The sequence below is a fragment of the Lissotriton vulgaris genome, chromosome 4_1 (genome assembly GCF_964263255.1).
Source record: "Lissotriton vulgaris chromosome 4_1, aLisVul1.2, whole genome shotgun sequence".
In the NCBI taxonomy this organism is placed as follows: Eukaryota; Metazoa; Chordata; class Amphibia; order Caudata; family Salamandridae; genus Lissotriton; species Lissotriton vulgaris.
The window spans coordinates 49991498-50004320 of NC_141691.1; positions in this window are offsets into that span (position 1 = coordinate 49991498).

A 12823-nucleotide genomic window follows, 5' to 3' on the forward strand; every position below is an offset into this window, starting at 1 on the left:
ATGGAGCGGGCCCCCCAATACCCTATCTCTCATGCTGCAGCTCGTATGGAGCCCAAGTCCCCGATTGGTATTTCGGGGGCTCCCAATGCGCTATCTTACATACTGTGGTTAGCATGAGGACACAGTACCTGCCTTCTTTCCGGGATGTCTGGCGTATATTTATTGTTAAAATGTTAGGTTAATATACTGGAGTGAGAGGTCAAGAATCATCTGTCTCTTGGTGTATTCTCCTGACCCATATAGTTTGAGTTCTGTTGTTAGAACTTTTAACAGTTGCTTCTCAAAAGGAAGTAAATAAAAATCCATGCATAATGCTAGCCTCCTGTCCTGCCGTAAAATCAGACACCAGCCTACCATTCACAGACTGAACTGTTCAAACCTGATCTTATCTGAGCATCTGGTATTGCTTTTCTGTAGCAAATTTGCCATCCACAGTGTGACCCATGAGTCTAAAATCAATTGGAGCCCTTACATCTAACATGGTAATTTACCCAAGGTGTAGTTGTACTAAGGTGTGTAAGGATGTGCCAGAGGAAGGAGAGGGAAAGGCCCCCTACAAGTCTGGTTGTAATCTCTTAAAGGAGTGCACGGTTTGCACATTGCCTCGTCACACAGCTTCTATCACGACAATGAGATGGTACACAAGCCCTTACGTCCACCCCTGCCTGACCACTCCTGGGTGCACAGGCGCAGAAAGTAGGAATGATGCTGTCTTGGTAACTGAAGAGGAAAAGCCGCCTCTGAATCTCTCCTACCTTCTCCCTCTGGTGCCCCCTTGTCTCTGTTCACTTTGTGAAGTTATATCCACTACCTCTTCAAGTTCACCCTTAGGAAGGGACCCCGGTGGTACACTGTTCCATCATCTTCTCTCAATCCTCTGTAAAATGAGCTTCCTCACTTTATCCCATTTCAGAATTGAACTGCCCAATATTGTCTGTGCCACTGAATGGTCCTTGGGAGCCTGTGAAGTCCCCATGAACTCGTCATGCACTGGCTGCTGCAAATGAACCCCTTCAAACACCTACCTGGATTGAGTAAAATGAGCTGAAAGGTTCCTAAAGCAGGAACATTTGCATCAATAAATGGGGTGTCCCTCGCCAAGCCAATCAATCAATCAATCAATCAATGACATTTATAGAGCGCACTACTTACCCGTTGGGTCTCAAGGTTCTTAGGGGGGGGGGGGGGTGCCGTTACTGCTCGAACAGCCAGGTCTTGAGCTTCTTCCTGAAGGAGAGGTGGTCTTGGGTCAGGCGCAGGTCGGCTGGGAGGGAGTTCCAGGTCTTGGCGGCCAGGTAGGAGAAGGACCTTCCTCCTGTTGTCGCTCTGCGGATGCGTGGGACGGTGGCGAGAGCGCGGCTGGCTGAGCGGAGGTGACGTTTGGGAGCGTAGAAGTTGATTCGGGTGTTGAGGTAGCTCGGGCCTTGATCGTGTAGGGCTTTGTGTGCGTGGGTGAGGAGACGGAAGGTGATTCTTTTGTTGACGGGGAGCCAATGAAGGTCTCTTAGGTGTCCGGAGATGTGGCTGTTTCGTGGGAAGCCACCCCTTTTAGTTCATCAGAACTGATGTGATTTTATCAGATTAATACCTCTGGACGAGCTAACAAATGCAATCTTTGCTGAGAAATAAAATCTTGACAATCTCTACGGGTGAAGGAAGGGTGGAGGACTGTGTATTCGCTCAGAGGACACTGATCCAACATACTAGATGCCGGCTTCTCGGCTCCCTCCTCCACCACACTCGCTCCCTCCTTCTCCCAGAACAGGGTCACTGGTGGATGGAGAGACATCTGATTAGCCTCCCTCTGTAATGTGCTCCTTTTAGATATGGCTGCCAGGTTACCCTGATGATTGGCCCCTAGGTCCAATCCCCTGCTGCAGTGGTTCCCAACCTGTGGTTTTGGGACCCATGGGGGTCTGAAAGCCTCCTCAGCGGATCTGCAACTACTTAGAAAATTAAATAATATTAACAGATTAATAAAGTGTATATAAATAAAGTAGCAAAATGTACAATTGAAAATGTTTAAATGTACTCTAAATGTGAAGGAATTTGAAATTGGAGGCTATAAATTAAATTAGTGTCCTCAGATTGATTTGTGGGAGCAGTGCAGGTGCATCAAACAGAATATAGTATGGACGATGAGAGGCCTCAATTGAATTTAGAAAAGCTCCAACCTTTCTATTAAAATTCAAATGTTAATTTTTTTTGTCTATAGATGTGTTTGCAATTTAAATAAAATGTGTCATCATGTGTGTATTTGGTCGACAAATACCTTTTCTGCATTTTTTGTGTGTTGTTTTGAAGTTCAAATCATCAACAATGCCTAGGCTGCGGTCCCTGGCTTAAAGTAATGATTCAGTGGGGGGTTCCTGGATTCCAGAAATTCAACAGGGTTCCCCAGGCTCCAGTAATACTAAAACTAGGGATCCCCATAAGTCAAAGGTTGAGAACCACTGTCCCACTGGATGGCACCTGGAGGACGACTACGAGGTGTTTGCATCAGTTGTGCTGGACCAGTCAGACTCTCAGAGGGGACAGTACAACCCACACCTGACGACAAGCGGAGGTGCCCACAAGAGGGTGCTGGGAATAAACAATTTTATGAATGATAGAATTATACCGAACACAACAAGCATATTGGATTCTCTGAAAATGCATAAACATGGATAGCACAGGCTTAACGTAGCAGCAATGGCTCACTCAAACCCAGCACCCACAATGGGCAGCACTGTGACATAACTGGAACTCGTGCCAGTACATCACTAGCGCACAAGGTAAAACATCACTAGAGCGACAGACACACAACAAGCAAGAGGCAGCAGTGCTGATATGCTCTAGATGAATGCACTACATACCTTGCAGGGACACTATTTACACACTTGTCATGCAGCGCAGCACAGCCAGTCACCTTGCTACGTTGCACTGCATGACAGGTAAAGGGCGGGAATGCCCCATATTTAAGGCAATACGGTGCATTCCTGCCTTTTCCCCTGTTCGGGTACCCTTTTTGTAGCCTAACGCCAGCGCAGGCATCCCTGCAGGATTGTTTTTGTGCATGAAGGAACATCATTTCTGCAAAGAAACAATCCAGAGAGGCACGTTCCTCTTTCTATGAGCGCTGGAAAAGGCAGCATACATAGGAAGAGGAAAGAATGAGGAGAAATGTATTTCTCCTCGTTACACCACAACGTAGAATGAGTATCATTTTGGTGCTTCCCCAGGTCTACCAGTTGTGGTAAATCTGGAAATGTCTCAAATACCATGGGAGTTCCATGGGAACAGCCATGCAACGCGGATGGAACGCCTTCTCAGGGCAGATTAAGGCAACGCAGTGATTTATGCTGCGTTGCCTGCTTTGAAGCACTTACCTACATGAGTAGCAATCTACTCCATGTAGGGTGTGTGGTTGAAATTATATTGTTTTTGTGACCTCATGTGAGAAGTGTTTCCATGTCATGCCTGATGACCATGAGATGCCGTTAGTGTGTTATGGGACACAGTGTGCAGCATTGTGTTAAATGATGAAGTGTAGGAGACAGATGCCGTGTTTGATGGTTTTCAGTGCTCTGACAGCTTTGAACAGCTCTGCAGGTCCCTTGATAGTATTTCAAATGATGATAATGCCTGCTCAGCTGGTTACGGCACTGCTTTCTCCCATGTGAGATTGTGTGTATAAATGTGTCCCTGAGCGGGTACGGTTGGAGGGAGAGAAAAGTGGAGAGATCTGTAGGGAGGGGCATTGCACCTATTATCCCATAGCTGAGTGTCATTGTGAGGTGTAAAGAAGTGGTGATAGTGCATAGATATTTGTGGTGGACTAGAATAAAGTCCTCTAAACTGCCCAGTGATGTGTTAGGGATCTGTTCAGTTATTCCGCGCCTGTTCCTTTGGCGATGTCTTGTCTTCTGGCTGTACAGTGTTGGTGATGGACAGCCCTCATAGCAGATATGTCTAATGTGAATAAGAGGTGTAAGTCATAAGTAGCTGCTGAGTATTATTGTGGCCATAAATGCTTATATATGAAATTACATAACTAACTATATTCTGCCACGGCGAACCAGAGACCAGCCCTTCTTAGCTCACCTGCATATCGAAAGCAATTTGCTGGCTGGGTTGTTTCCAACCTGTGGGTTGTAAGCTGAAGATTGCGCTTGAGGGTGCAACTGTCTTTCTGGGCATGGTCACCGCGGTGTGGAGTGGTGCAGTTATCTAGGAAATAGCTGGTGTCAACAGCCCTCAGAGGTGTATATCCACCTGGGTGCTTCTAATACTGTCTGGCAGCGAGTTCCAGAGCTTGGCGGCTTGTACTGAGAATCAGTGCCTCCTTGGATTTCTCATGGCATGGTGGTATGAGAAGCGTTGCAAGCTTGGTGGACAGTGTTCTGTTTGTTTTTATTGGTTGAATTTAATTGTAGGTATTGCAATCCTTTCCCTTGTGAGCCTCTGTGAATAATGCAGAGTGCTTTTACGTTGCCCTTCTAACTATTGGCAGCCTTTGGAGTCGCTGAAAGACTGGAGTTATGAGTTCGCTTGCTTAAAGGCAGGAAATAAGCCTTGTGGAAGTATTTTGGATGAGGTATTTTTTGCAGATGAGGAATGCAGGTGCACCAAGGTATAGGGTGTTGGCATAGTCAAGCTAGGATATTATGAGTGTGAGCATGGTTTGCAGGTTATGTTGGTATGCAAGGCATGGGAAGATGTGATGTAGTATTTTCATTGTTTAGAAGGCATTTTTGTGATGTTGTTAACATGTGGTATGAAGGATCGGTCTGAATCCATTGTTACCCTGAGTGTTCTGATTTCTCTTGGTATTGTTGAAGGTGCCCCATGTTCCTCGGTCCATATGGTGGTCGGCTGGTATTTTTGGCATTGTCCACAGTTCCTAATCTCTGTCTTCACAGTTTTGAGCTTTCAATGGTTTTCATCTTCCATGTGTTTATGGCACAAAGGCAGTCATGGCTTTTTGAACCATAGAGGTCCTGATAGCCTAACACTCCAGAGTGATCCGGACGCCATCTTGAATTGGGCAGCCTCCGTCTGCAAGCTGTGCTAATGCCATCATTTTGAAGTAGTTTCTTCTAGAGGCAAAGTCTATGCAGCTGTTACTGGTCTCATTTCAAGCTATGTGGTATCTGTGTGTCTGTGAGCGCTTGCAGGAATTGCCCACGCAAGCCATCACATGTTCCATGTTCCAGTCCGTACCGCCCAAGACCGACCCGTGTTTTGCAAAAATGTTATAACACGTATCTATTTTTGATAGTCGATAAAAAGCAAAAAGATGTACTCTCTGAAGGATAGACAAACCTTATGGGTAATTAAAATATTGGCAAGTTAATTACAATTAAACTAAACAATTATTTATGCAAATGATTCACTATTTTGCACTAAACATATTCCACCCAAAAATGCCCAAGGGGTACTGTGTTAGCACCTGTTTTTTATTCAGGGCTGTGTCAGTATATTGTCAAAAATTAAACATAGTGCATCTGTTAGTGCAATGTACAAGCAGAGCATTGGAAGCAAGTCTGCGTGCACGTGATACATATCCTACTCAAAGCCAGGGCACGCGAGGGGGATGAGGCATGTGTCCATTTCAAACGGGGAAAATATTTCACATACCCCAATCTTTCATCACGCCATAAATGAACTAAGCATGGGCGAATGTGGCGAATCTGGCGTTCGCGAATTTTGCGAATTTGCGAACTCGCAATCCGCAAAATCCGCGAATTATCGCGAATTTGCGGATTTTTTGTGTGTTCACAAGGGTTTCTGCCAGTTTGCGAGGGTTTGGTACTAGTTCGCAATTGCGAACTTACTTGTCGGCTCACAATGGTCGCGACTATGTTGTTTCTACGTCTGGTTCATCATCACAGCCTCCCAGCACCCTCTGTTTCACCACTGCCACCCTCTGTTTCACCCATGCCACCCTCTGTTACATCAATGCCACCCTCTGGTTCATCATCACTGTAGATTATGGGGGGGAAAAGCAAGCACACCTGCCCTGCTTCAACTGACATGAATTAATTTGGGGTTAGTTTATTAATGTGTCACTGTTTTAAAATTCCAGGTCTGGCACCTGCTTTAATTTGCTTTCTGTTGCAGTGCAATTTTTTTCCATGACCTTTGTGGCCTACTTGTAGCTATTCTATGAACCTGCTGTGAGGGTCAGAGCAGGGTCATACAATTGTTGCAACTAGCAACTGAACTCTGGAGGGGCCCCAGTCAGGAAGCACTACAGGGAATGGTTACTAATGATGAGTTTGAACTCTTGCACCTGCCGAGTGCTTTCAGTTTTGCAAAACTCATTTTTCTGCAATTTCGCGGGATTCGCGGGGCGCGAACACGCGCGAGATCGGATTAGGAAGCCGCGAATTCATGCGAATATGCGATTTCTTTTTTTGCGGCGTGTTAATTCGCAAGGTTTTGTGCGTTTTCGCGAGCCGCTTGTAGCGCAAGGCGCGAAGTTACCCTCGCGGTCGTTCAAGGGCGCGGCCATCTTGTTTGCATGACGTATTTCCGTTTCCGGGCGCGAAGTGTAATCTCGCAAAGTGTGCGGCTCGCCAGTACAATTTCTCGAGTGTTCGCGAGGAACATCTCGCGCGAACTTACCCGCGCATTCGTGAACGGGTGCGTCCATCTTGTTTCTCATTCATTGCTATGGTTCTGGGCATGCTTCTTGTATCCTCTCTAAATCGCTGCCATCCTTTGCTTGTTAGAAGTTTTTTTTTATCTATTTTACTTATTATCTATCCCTCTATTTTTCTAGCCCTATATTTTTGTGTTTACTGCCACTTTTTGTTAATTTTAAACTACTTTTTAAACTCTTTTCTTTTCTTCTCTTCCCTATTCTATTTTCTTTATTCCTTTCCGCCCAGACCATGGTGAAGGGAGCCGGGAAGCATCCCGAGAAGGGGAAGGGTTCCGCACTCCGTGCCCGGCTCCTGTGCGGGCGTTTGAGGGGGGAGCTAGTGATGCCACTGGAGATCTTTAGCGCGGAGGAGGTGGGCGCACTAGTGTTCTATGTACAGCGCCACCTCCCCAGGACCATCATGGCAGGCGGCAAGATCGGAGGCGGGTACGGGATGCGGGAGCGCCCGAAGCGGTGGGATAAGGTGTGCCGGGCCATGTACCACCACTCTAGGGTCCGGCGCGCCTACAACCAGGCCACCCACCGCTGGACGGATGTCCTGACCCGTGAACGAGATCTGCTCGACCTGCTTGGCCTCGAGATCCCCGGGCTCGGTGAGTAGCAGTAGTAGCTATTTCTTTACTACTCTGTTTTCTCCTGCTGTGTTATTATATTGCAATTTTTTTTTTTTACCAAGAGCAATAATGCTGCTCATTACATTGTAGGTAAATTATATTTCAAAATCTTCTGTGCATTTCAGGTGCACTGCTCTCCTTCTCAGTAGTGTTGCTACTATGCTTATTTGTTTTCGATTTTGTGTTCATTTCATCGGCCTGTGAAATTATGTATGAGTGTAGTTTAAAGAACTGCGTAATGCTACACACTAAGGTTCAGATGTTTAATTACCGGCGCATCCCTGCAAAGTAGCAGGGATGCGCCAGTAATTGTGCGCCATGCCACTATCACCCATGGTGCGCCGTATTTACAATGCGGCGCAGCATGGGCCCAAAACGTCACCAAAGCGTTACGCATCTGTGCCGTAAGGGCGGCACATTGCTGGAGTTGCGTCGCAACGATGGCGCTGCTCCATCAATGCTATGGGGTGCCCTATCTCCCCAATGCTGCGTCAAGCCGTACGTCTGCTTCAAGCAGGCGCAGGGTTTGAGTCCCGCATCATTGTCGTTAAAGTGAGTGATTGAAATCTTGTAGATTTCACTCAGCCACTTTTAGGATGCGTTCCTGCGCAGGAACGCCCACCCTTGCGCCGGAACGCCCCCTGATGGCGCAGGGCTTTACAACACGATGCATCTCCCATATGCGTCACGTTGTTAATATACGCAGCACCATTGTGCCTCTTTTGTGCTGCCGCTGCGTCACAAAAGTCACGCAACAATGGAGCAAAAGAGCCGCAAGGGGCTTCTAAATCAGCCCCTACAGACTCAAGTCCAGTCCTTCCTTTGTACACATGGCGATAAGAAGAAATAGTGGTGGTGGATTGATAGTTTGAGTATTTTAATGACTGGTTAATGTAGTAGGAAACTTTAGTGTTGTTGCTGATCTGCAATCACGATGGACTTTGGCTGTCATTTCACGTGCTGCGGACTGCTGCCTGCCAATCCTAGGCAAACCTTTTTAGTACTTTGTGTAGTGAGTTACATAAGAAGTTTCCAATTCGACGGTCCGCAAATCAAGCAATACTAATATCGTAGTAGACCACATGAGATTGGTCAATAATATATCCCGTGGAATAGTTGTCTATTTGCTATTTCGCCAAAATATTTTGTTAGTTCTTTTGAAATGTTTGATTTGGTTGACAAATATCATCCATGTTTTCTGGTCTTTATTTCTTTCATGTTGTACATCAGCTTCCCCCAGGGGCAAGAGGAGGACACAGGAGGAGGAGGAGGAGGAGGGTGCTGTTGAGGATGCAGGCCAGGATCGGGCAGGCGAGGGCTCCTTTGTTGGCCCCAGTAAGTTTTAATTTTAATATAGAGTACTTATTTTTTCCCAACGTTCCTCATTCGATTTTTTCTAAATCGTCTTTGATATTCTTGTAGACTGGATCTAAATTCTTATCCTGCCTCGACTATGACTCCGTGTGGTATTACTAGATTATTCTTATTAGTCTGTGTAGCTAACTAAGATTGCACATTTGGCAATTCCATTGGACTCCCATTCTAGTCAGCAATAGCTCTATGCACAGAGTGCAGTCCTCTGGGATTGTCCATAATGTCTTTTCAAGTCTTCTAAATGTTTATGCTTTGACAATTGCTAACAATAAAAAGGTGAATGACCACCAAGAAAGAATAAGATAATACTTTACTTTTGGTTTGGATAGGAGGACAATCCATTCTACTACTGTTGCAGGGACAAATCTGCACAAACAGAACTATGGTCACTAAATAATGCATTGCTTAGCTTATCAATTATAATAGGTGCTGTTAGACTTTCCACATATCTCAGTGATAACAGACTTTGTAGTTGAACCCCCAATCTCCTTACTGACTACATAGTGTGGCAGAGTCATTTAGCTCCCAAAGTCACCAATGATTATGATTATTCCCCAATGATGTCAGAGGCACGGACTCATGCTTGCAAAAATTGCAAAACCTTTAGCTCATCCACTCTAGTCTGGAGGACCAAAAACCACAGAGTCTATTTAAGTTTAAAAGCTTTATTAAAAGTAAACACATTTATTAAAATCAAGTTTGTCATAAAAGTAAACGTTTAACTGAAAATGGAAAAGTGCTGAGTGCGGACGATTAATTGGACACATTTCTTGTGGTCGAGCCGAGCTCTCACCTGGTTTGAACTTGATCCTGCTCGTGTTCTTAGAAGTCAAGCTTCTGTCTTTTAGGAGAAAAAGTGGTGCGTGTTAAAAATAAAAAGCAAGCATTCATCAGTTGTGCCAAAAAGTGCAGCAAGACAACAGCCTTCCCTGGAAAAAGGGACATTTTTACTTTAGAGTAGACAGTCACAAATTATTAAATTGTATACTGTTTTTTTCACATTTCTTTCTTCCTCCTAGACCAAATATTATATAGTAGTGAGTGGTGCATTCTAACATTATTAAATGTACTTTGTAGGTGGAACATCTGGAGGCTGGGCCAGCGCGGAGGTGGTGGCGGCATTGGACGAGGAGGACAACTCTGGGGAGGAGGCGGTGCAAGTGCCGGACAAGGACATGCCTGTGAGGGATAACACGGTGGTGGCGGGCAGAGGTAAGCTATATATTCCTTACTCATTGAGATTGAAGACTGCAGAGTGTGCTTTCTGCACGGGTGTATTATAAATAAACCAGGTAGTAGCCTCCTCTAAATGTACTTCGACTTAGCTGTGAAGTTTTTGGCAAGAAGAATCCCAATCAGATCTGAGATGAACTTGATGGATGGGATGAACGAAAAGCGAAAGAAGGGTGTAAGTAAGTGTGGAAGGACGAGAAATGTAATGATGACTGGCAAAGAAGAATGATATGTGTTTGCTTGGTCCCCGAGGTGGCTGGGAAGGAAAGAATATGGTATGGTGCATGGCTGGGTGAATGATGAAGCAAGGATGGGTGGAAGGAGAACAGCCTGGGTGGGTGAAACAGAAACTGTATGTGTGCATATACTTTGAATGGATGGATGCCTGGATCATGGTACTATCTGACTCTTAGAGAGCATATGTGTATCTAGAGAGAGTAGACGGTCACTGGATGAACTAAGTGTTACTTTGAAGAGCACGTAACACCGCACCCGCACGTCCGTTCCACTGTAGGAAAGGCAAGGAAAAGAAGTTGTAATTTTGTCCAAATACTACCATGAATCGTAACAGTAGTTTGTATTGCAACTGCAAGCACAGCATATATCCGGTTATTACGATGGACACTCCCTACCTCTCTTAACCCCTTAAGTGCTGCCTCGGTGCATTGGCCGACGGCAGCACAACCTCCCCAGTGCTGCGCACGACCATTGGACGTCCATTCAGCACTAGTTCCAATGGACAGCGCAGCACTGGGGAGGAATGTTTAATAGCATCTATGAGGTTAATAACTTTAGTTTAGTAGTAGTACGTCATTCATGTGTGGGTGTATCACTGTTCACTCAATAATAAGCAAATCACCTAAAGTCATCCCATATGTCATCAAATACATCCCATGTGAAGTGATAGATAATCAGATTATTTAGCTTCTTCATTTTCCTTTTCTAATACTCATTTGCACTGTAGGGTGAAAGCTAAATTAATTAAGCAGTAGCCCTTTTAACAGAGTATTCTCAGTGCCACCCGTAATAGAAAAGTAAGAGCTTCACCACCTGCATGTACTGGACCGGTACAGTAACGCAAGTCTGTCTCACTCACCATGGTGTGCGTCTGTTTTTCTCGGGTGCAAGTTCACTGCGCTGGCATTATGCCGGCTTGCATAGGATAACGTACCAATTTTCCTAAACAAGAGAGAAGAAGAAGAATAAGACTGGTGTACTGTCATAGTCGACTGTAATGGAAGTCCATAGTGCTCGTAGAATTTGTTCCTTAAACTCCCACTAATGTTAGAGCAAGGATAAAGAAGTCGGAGGTTACATAGATACTGTCCTCAATAGTTATGTACTGTGCTTTCAATTTGCTACTTGTACTGTGACAACTTTCTGCTCAATCATTTTGTGTTAATCTTAAGGAGCATTGGTTACAGACTATGTCTTTCTTTCTTCATATAGTTGCTCCTTCCAAATCCAAGAGACCATCAAGGAGGAGGGAGCTGGCTCGAATGGCCCTGCAACGGACGCTGGATGCCACTGTCGCTGAATATCGGCGGCTAGTGGCCCTGGAGGAGGAGGAGACGCAGTCTGGTACTACAACAACGTCCACTGGGACAGCTGCATCCTCCTCCGTGCGGGCTGCCAGCCAGCGCAGTGCTCCAGCGGTACGGAGCCGGACTACCAAAGCCAAACGCCACCGCCGAGCAGCAAAGACAGCAGCTGCCCCCCACAGGATTTCCAAGGCACGCCAGCACCACTTATCCCTCAGACTGTCCTACCTGGAGCAGGAGGTCCTGAACTATAAGAACTTGGTGGAGGGCCTCCGCTTCGAACATGCCACCCTCCGCAAGGAGCATGATGCCCTGGCTGCTAAAGTCAACAGCACCCTGCCGTAGTGTCCCTTGCCCCTTTTTTAGAGACTTTTGGGGGCTGGGAATTGGGAGTTGGTTTTTTTGGGGACTTTTGAAGGACAATCGTTGGGATTAGGGAGGGTCTTGCGGGAGGTTATTTTGTTAGGGCTATAAAAACATACTTTTTGAAACTTTATCTGACCATACCTGTTTTTTTACTGCTTTTGAGTCTGGTGGGTGGGGGTTTAACAGTAAGTTTGTTTTCCTGAATAGTCCTAGGACTTTAGTAGTACTACCGTCAATCTCTTGTCTCTCCTAATACTCCATTATACTACCTCCAACCAAACGCTTATCTTACCTGTAATTTCTGTTTGAAAGTAGGGCTAGGCCCAGGGCTAGCTCCACGGGAAATGGCGATTAAGGTTGCAATCCAGGGCGGCTGAAATTTCCTCCTCATTGCGGTGGTACTAGTGGTGTGACACAGTGGCAGTTGCATGGCTATGGAAAAAAAGAAAATGAAACCTGGTTTGTCCTTACTGTAGCATTACAATGGTACGATAGAGAATATAGCAGGTGACAGTACACTAGACTACAACAGTGCCACAATGTAGCCTAACAAATGGTAAAGTATTGATAGTATAACTTGTACTTGTGTAGGATTTCTTTCACATTGGCTACTACTACAAGAAATAGTACTGAAGCTGAGTAAGTCTAGAATATATCCTCGGATTCCTTCACCAGCCTGTTGCTATGACCTTATCCTCCCCAGCAAGTGTGTGGAATTATTGATGTCATTTAGTCACACATCAAGCAAAACCACACAACCCGGGGGAAGAGGGTTAGGGTTTGTAAAATGGATGGGAATGAGGGTTTCTTTTTGGGTAGGTTTTGTTGAGAGAAAACAAAAAAAAGCACAGCATGGACAAACACTAGTTGAACATAAAGAAATTTTTGGGTACAAAGCTAACCATAAATCTTTTACGTGACATAAAGGAAGTGCATGCACTACTGAATGCATTGTTACAGAAAAGTAAGTAGTACTTTCGACAACCGTGAATGACAGAATGCGACAGTACTCAGGGCTACATTAAATTAGGTTTAAAAAATAGCCG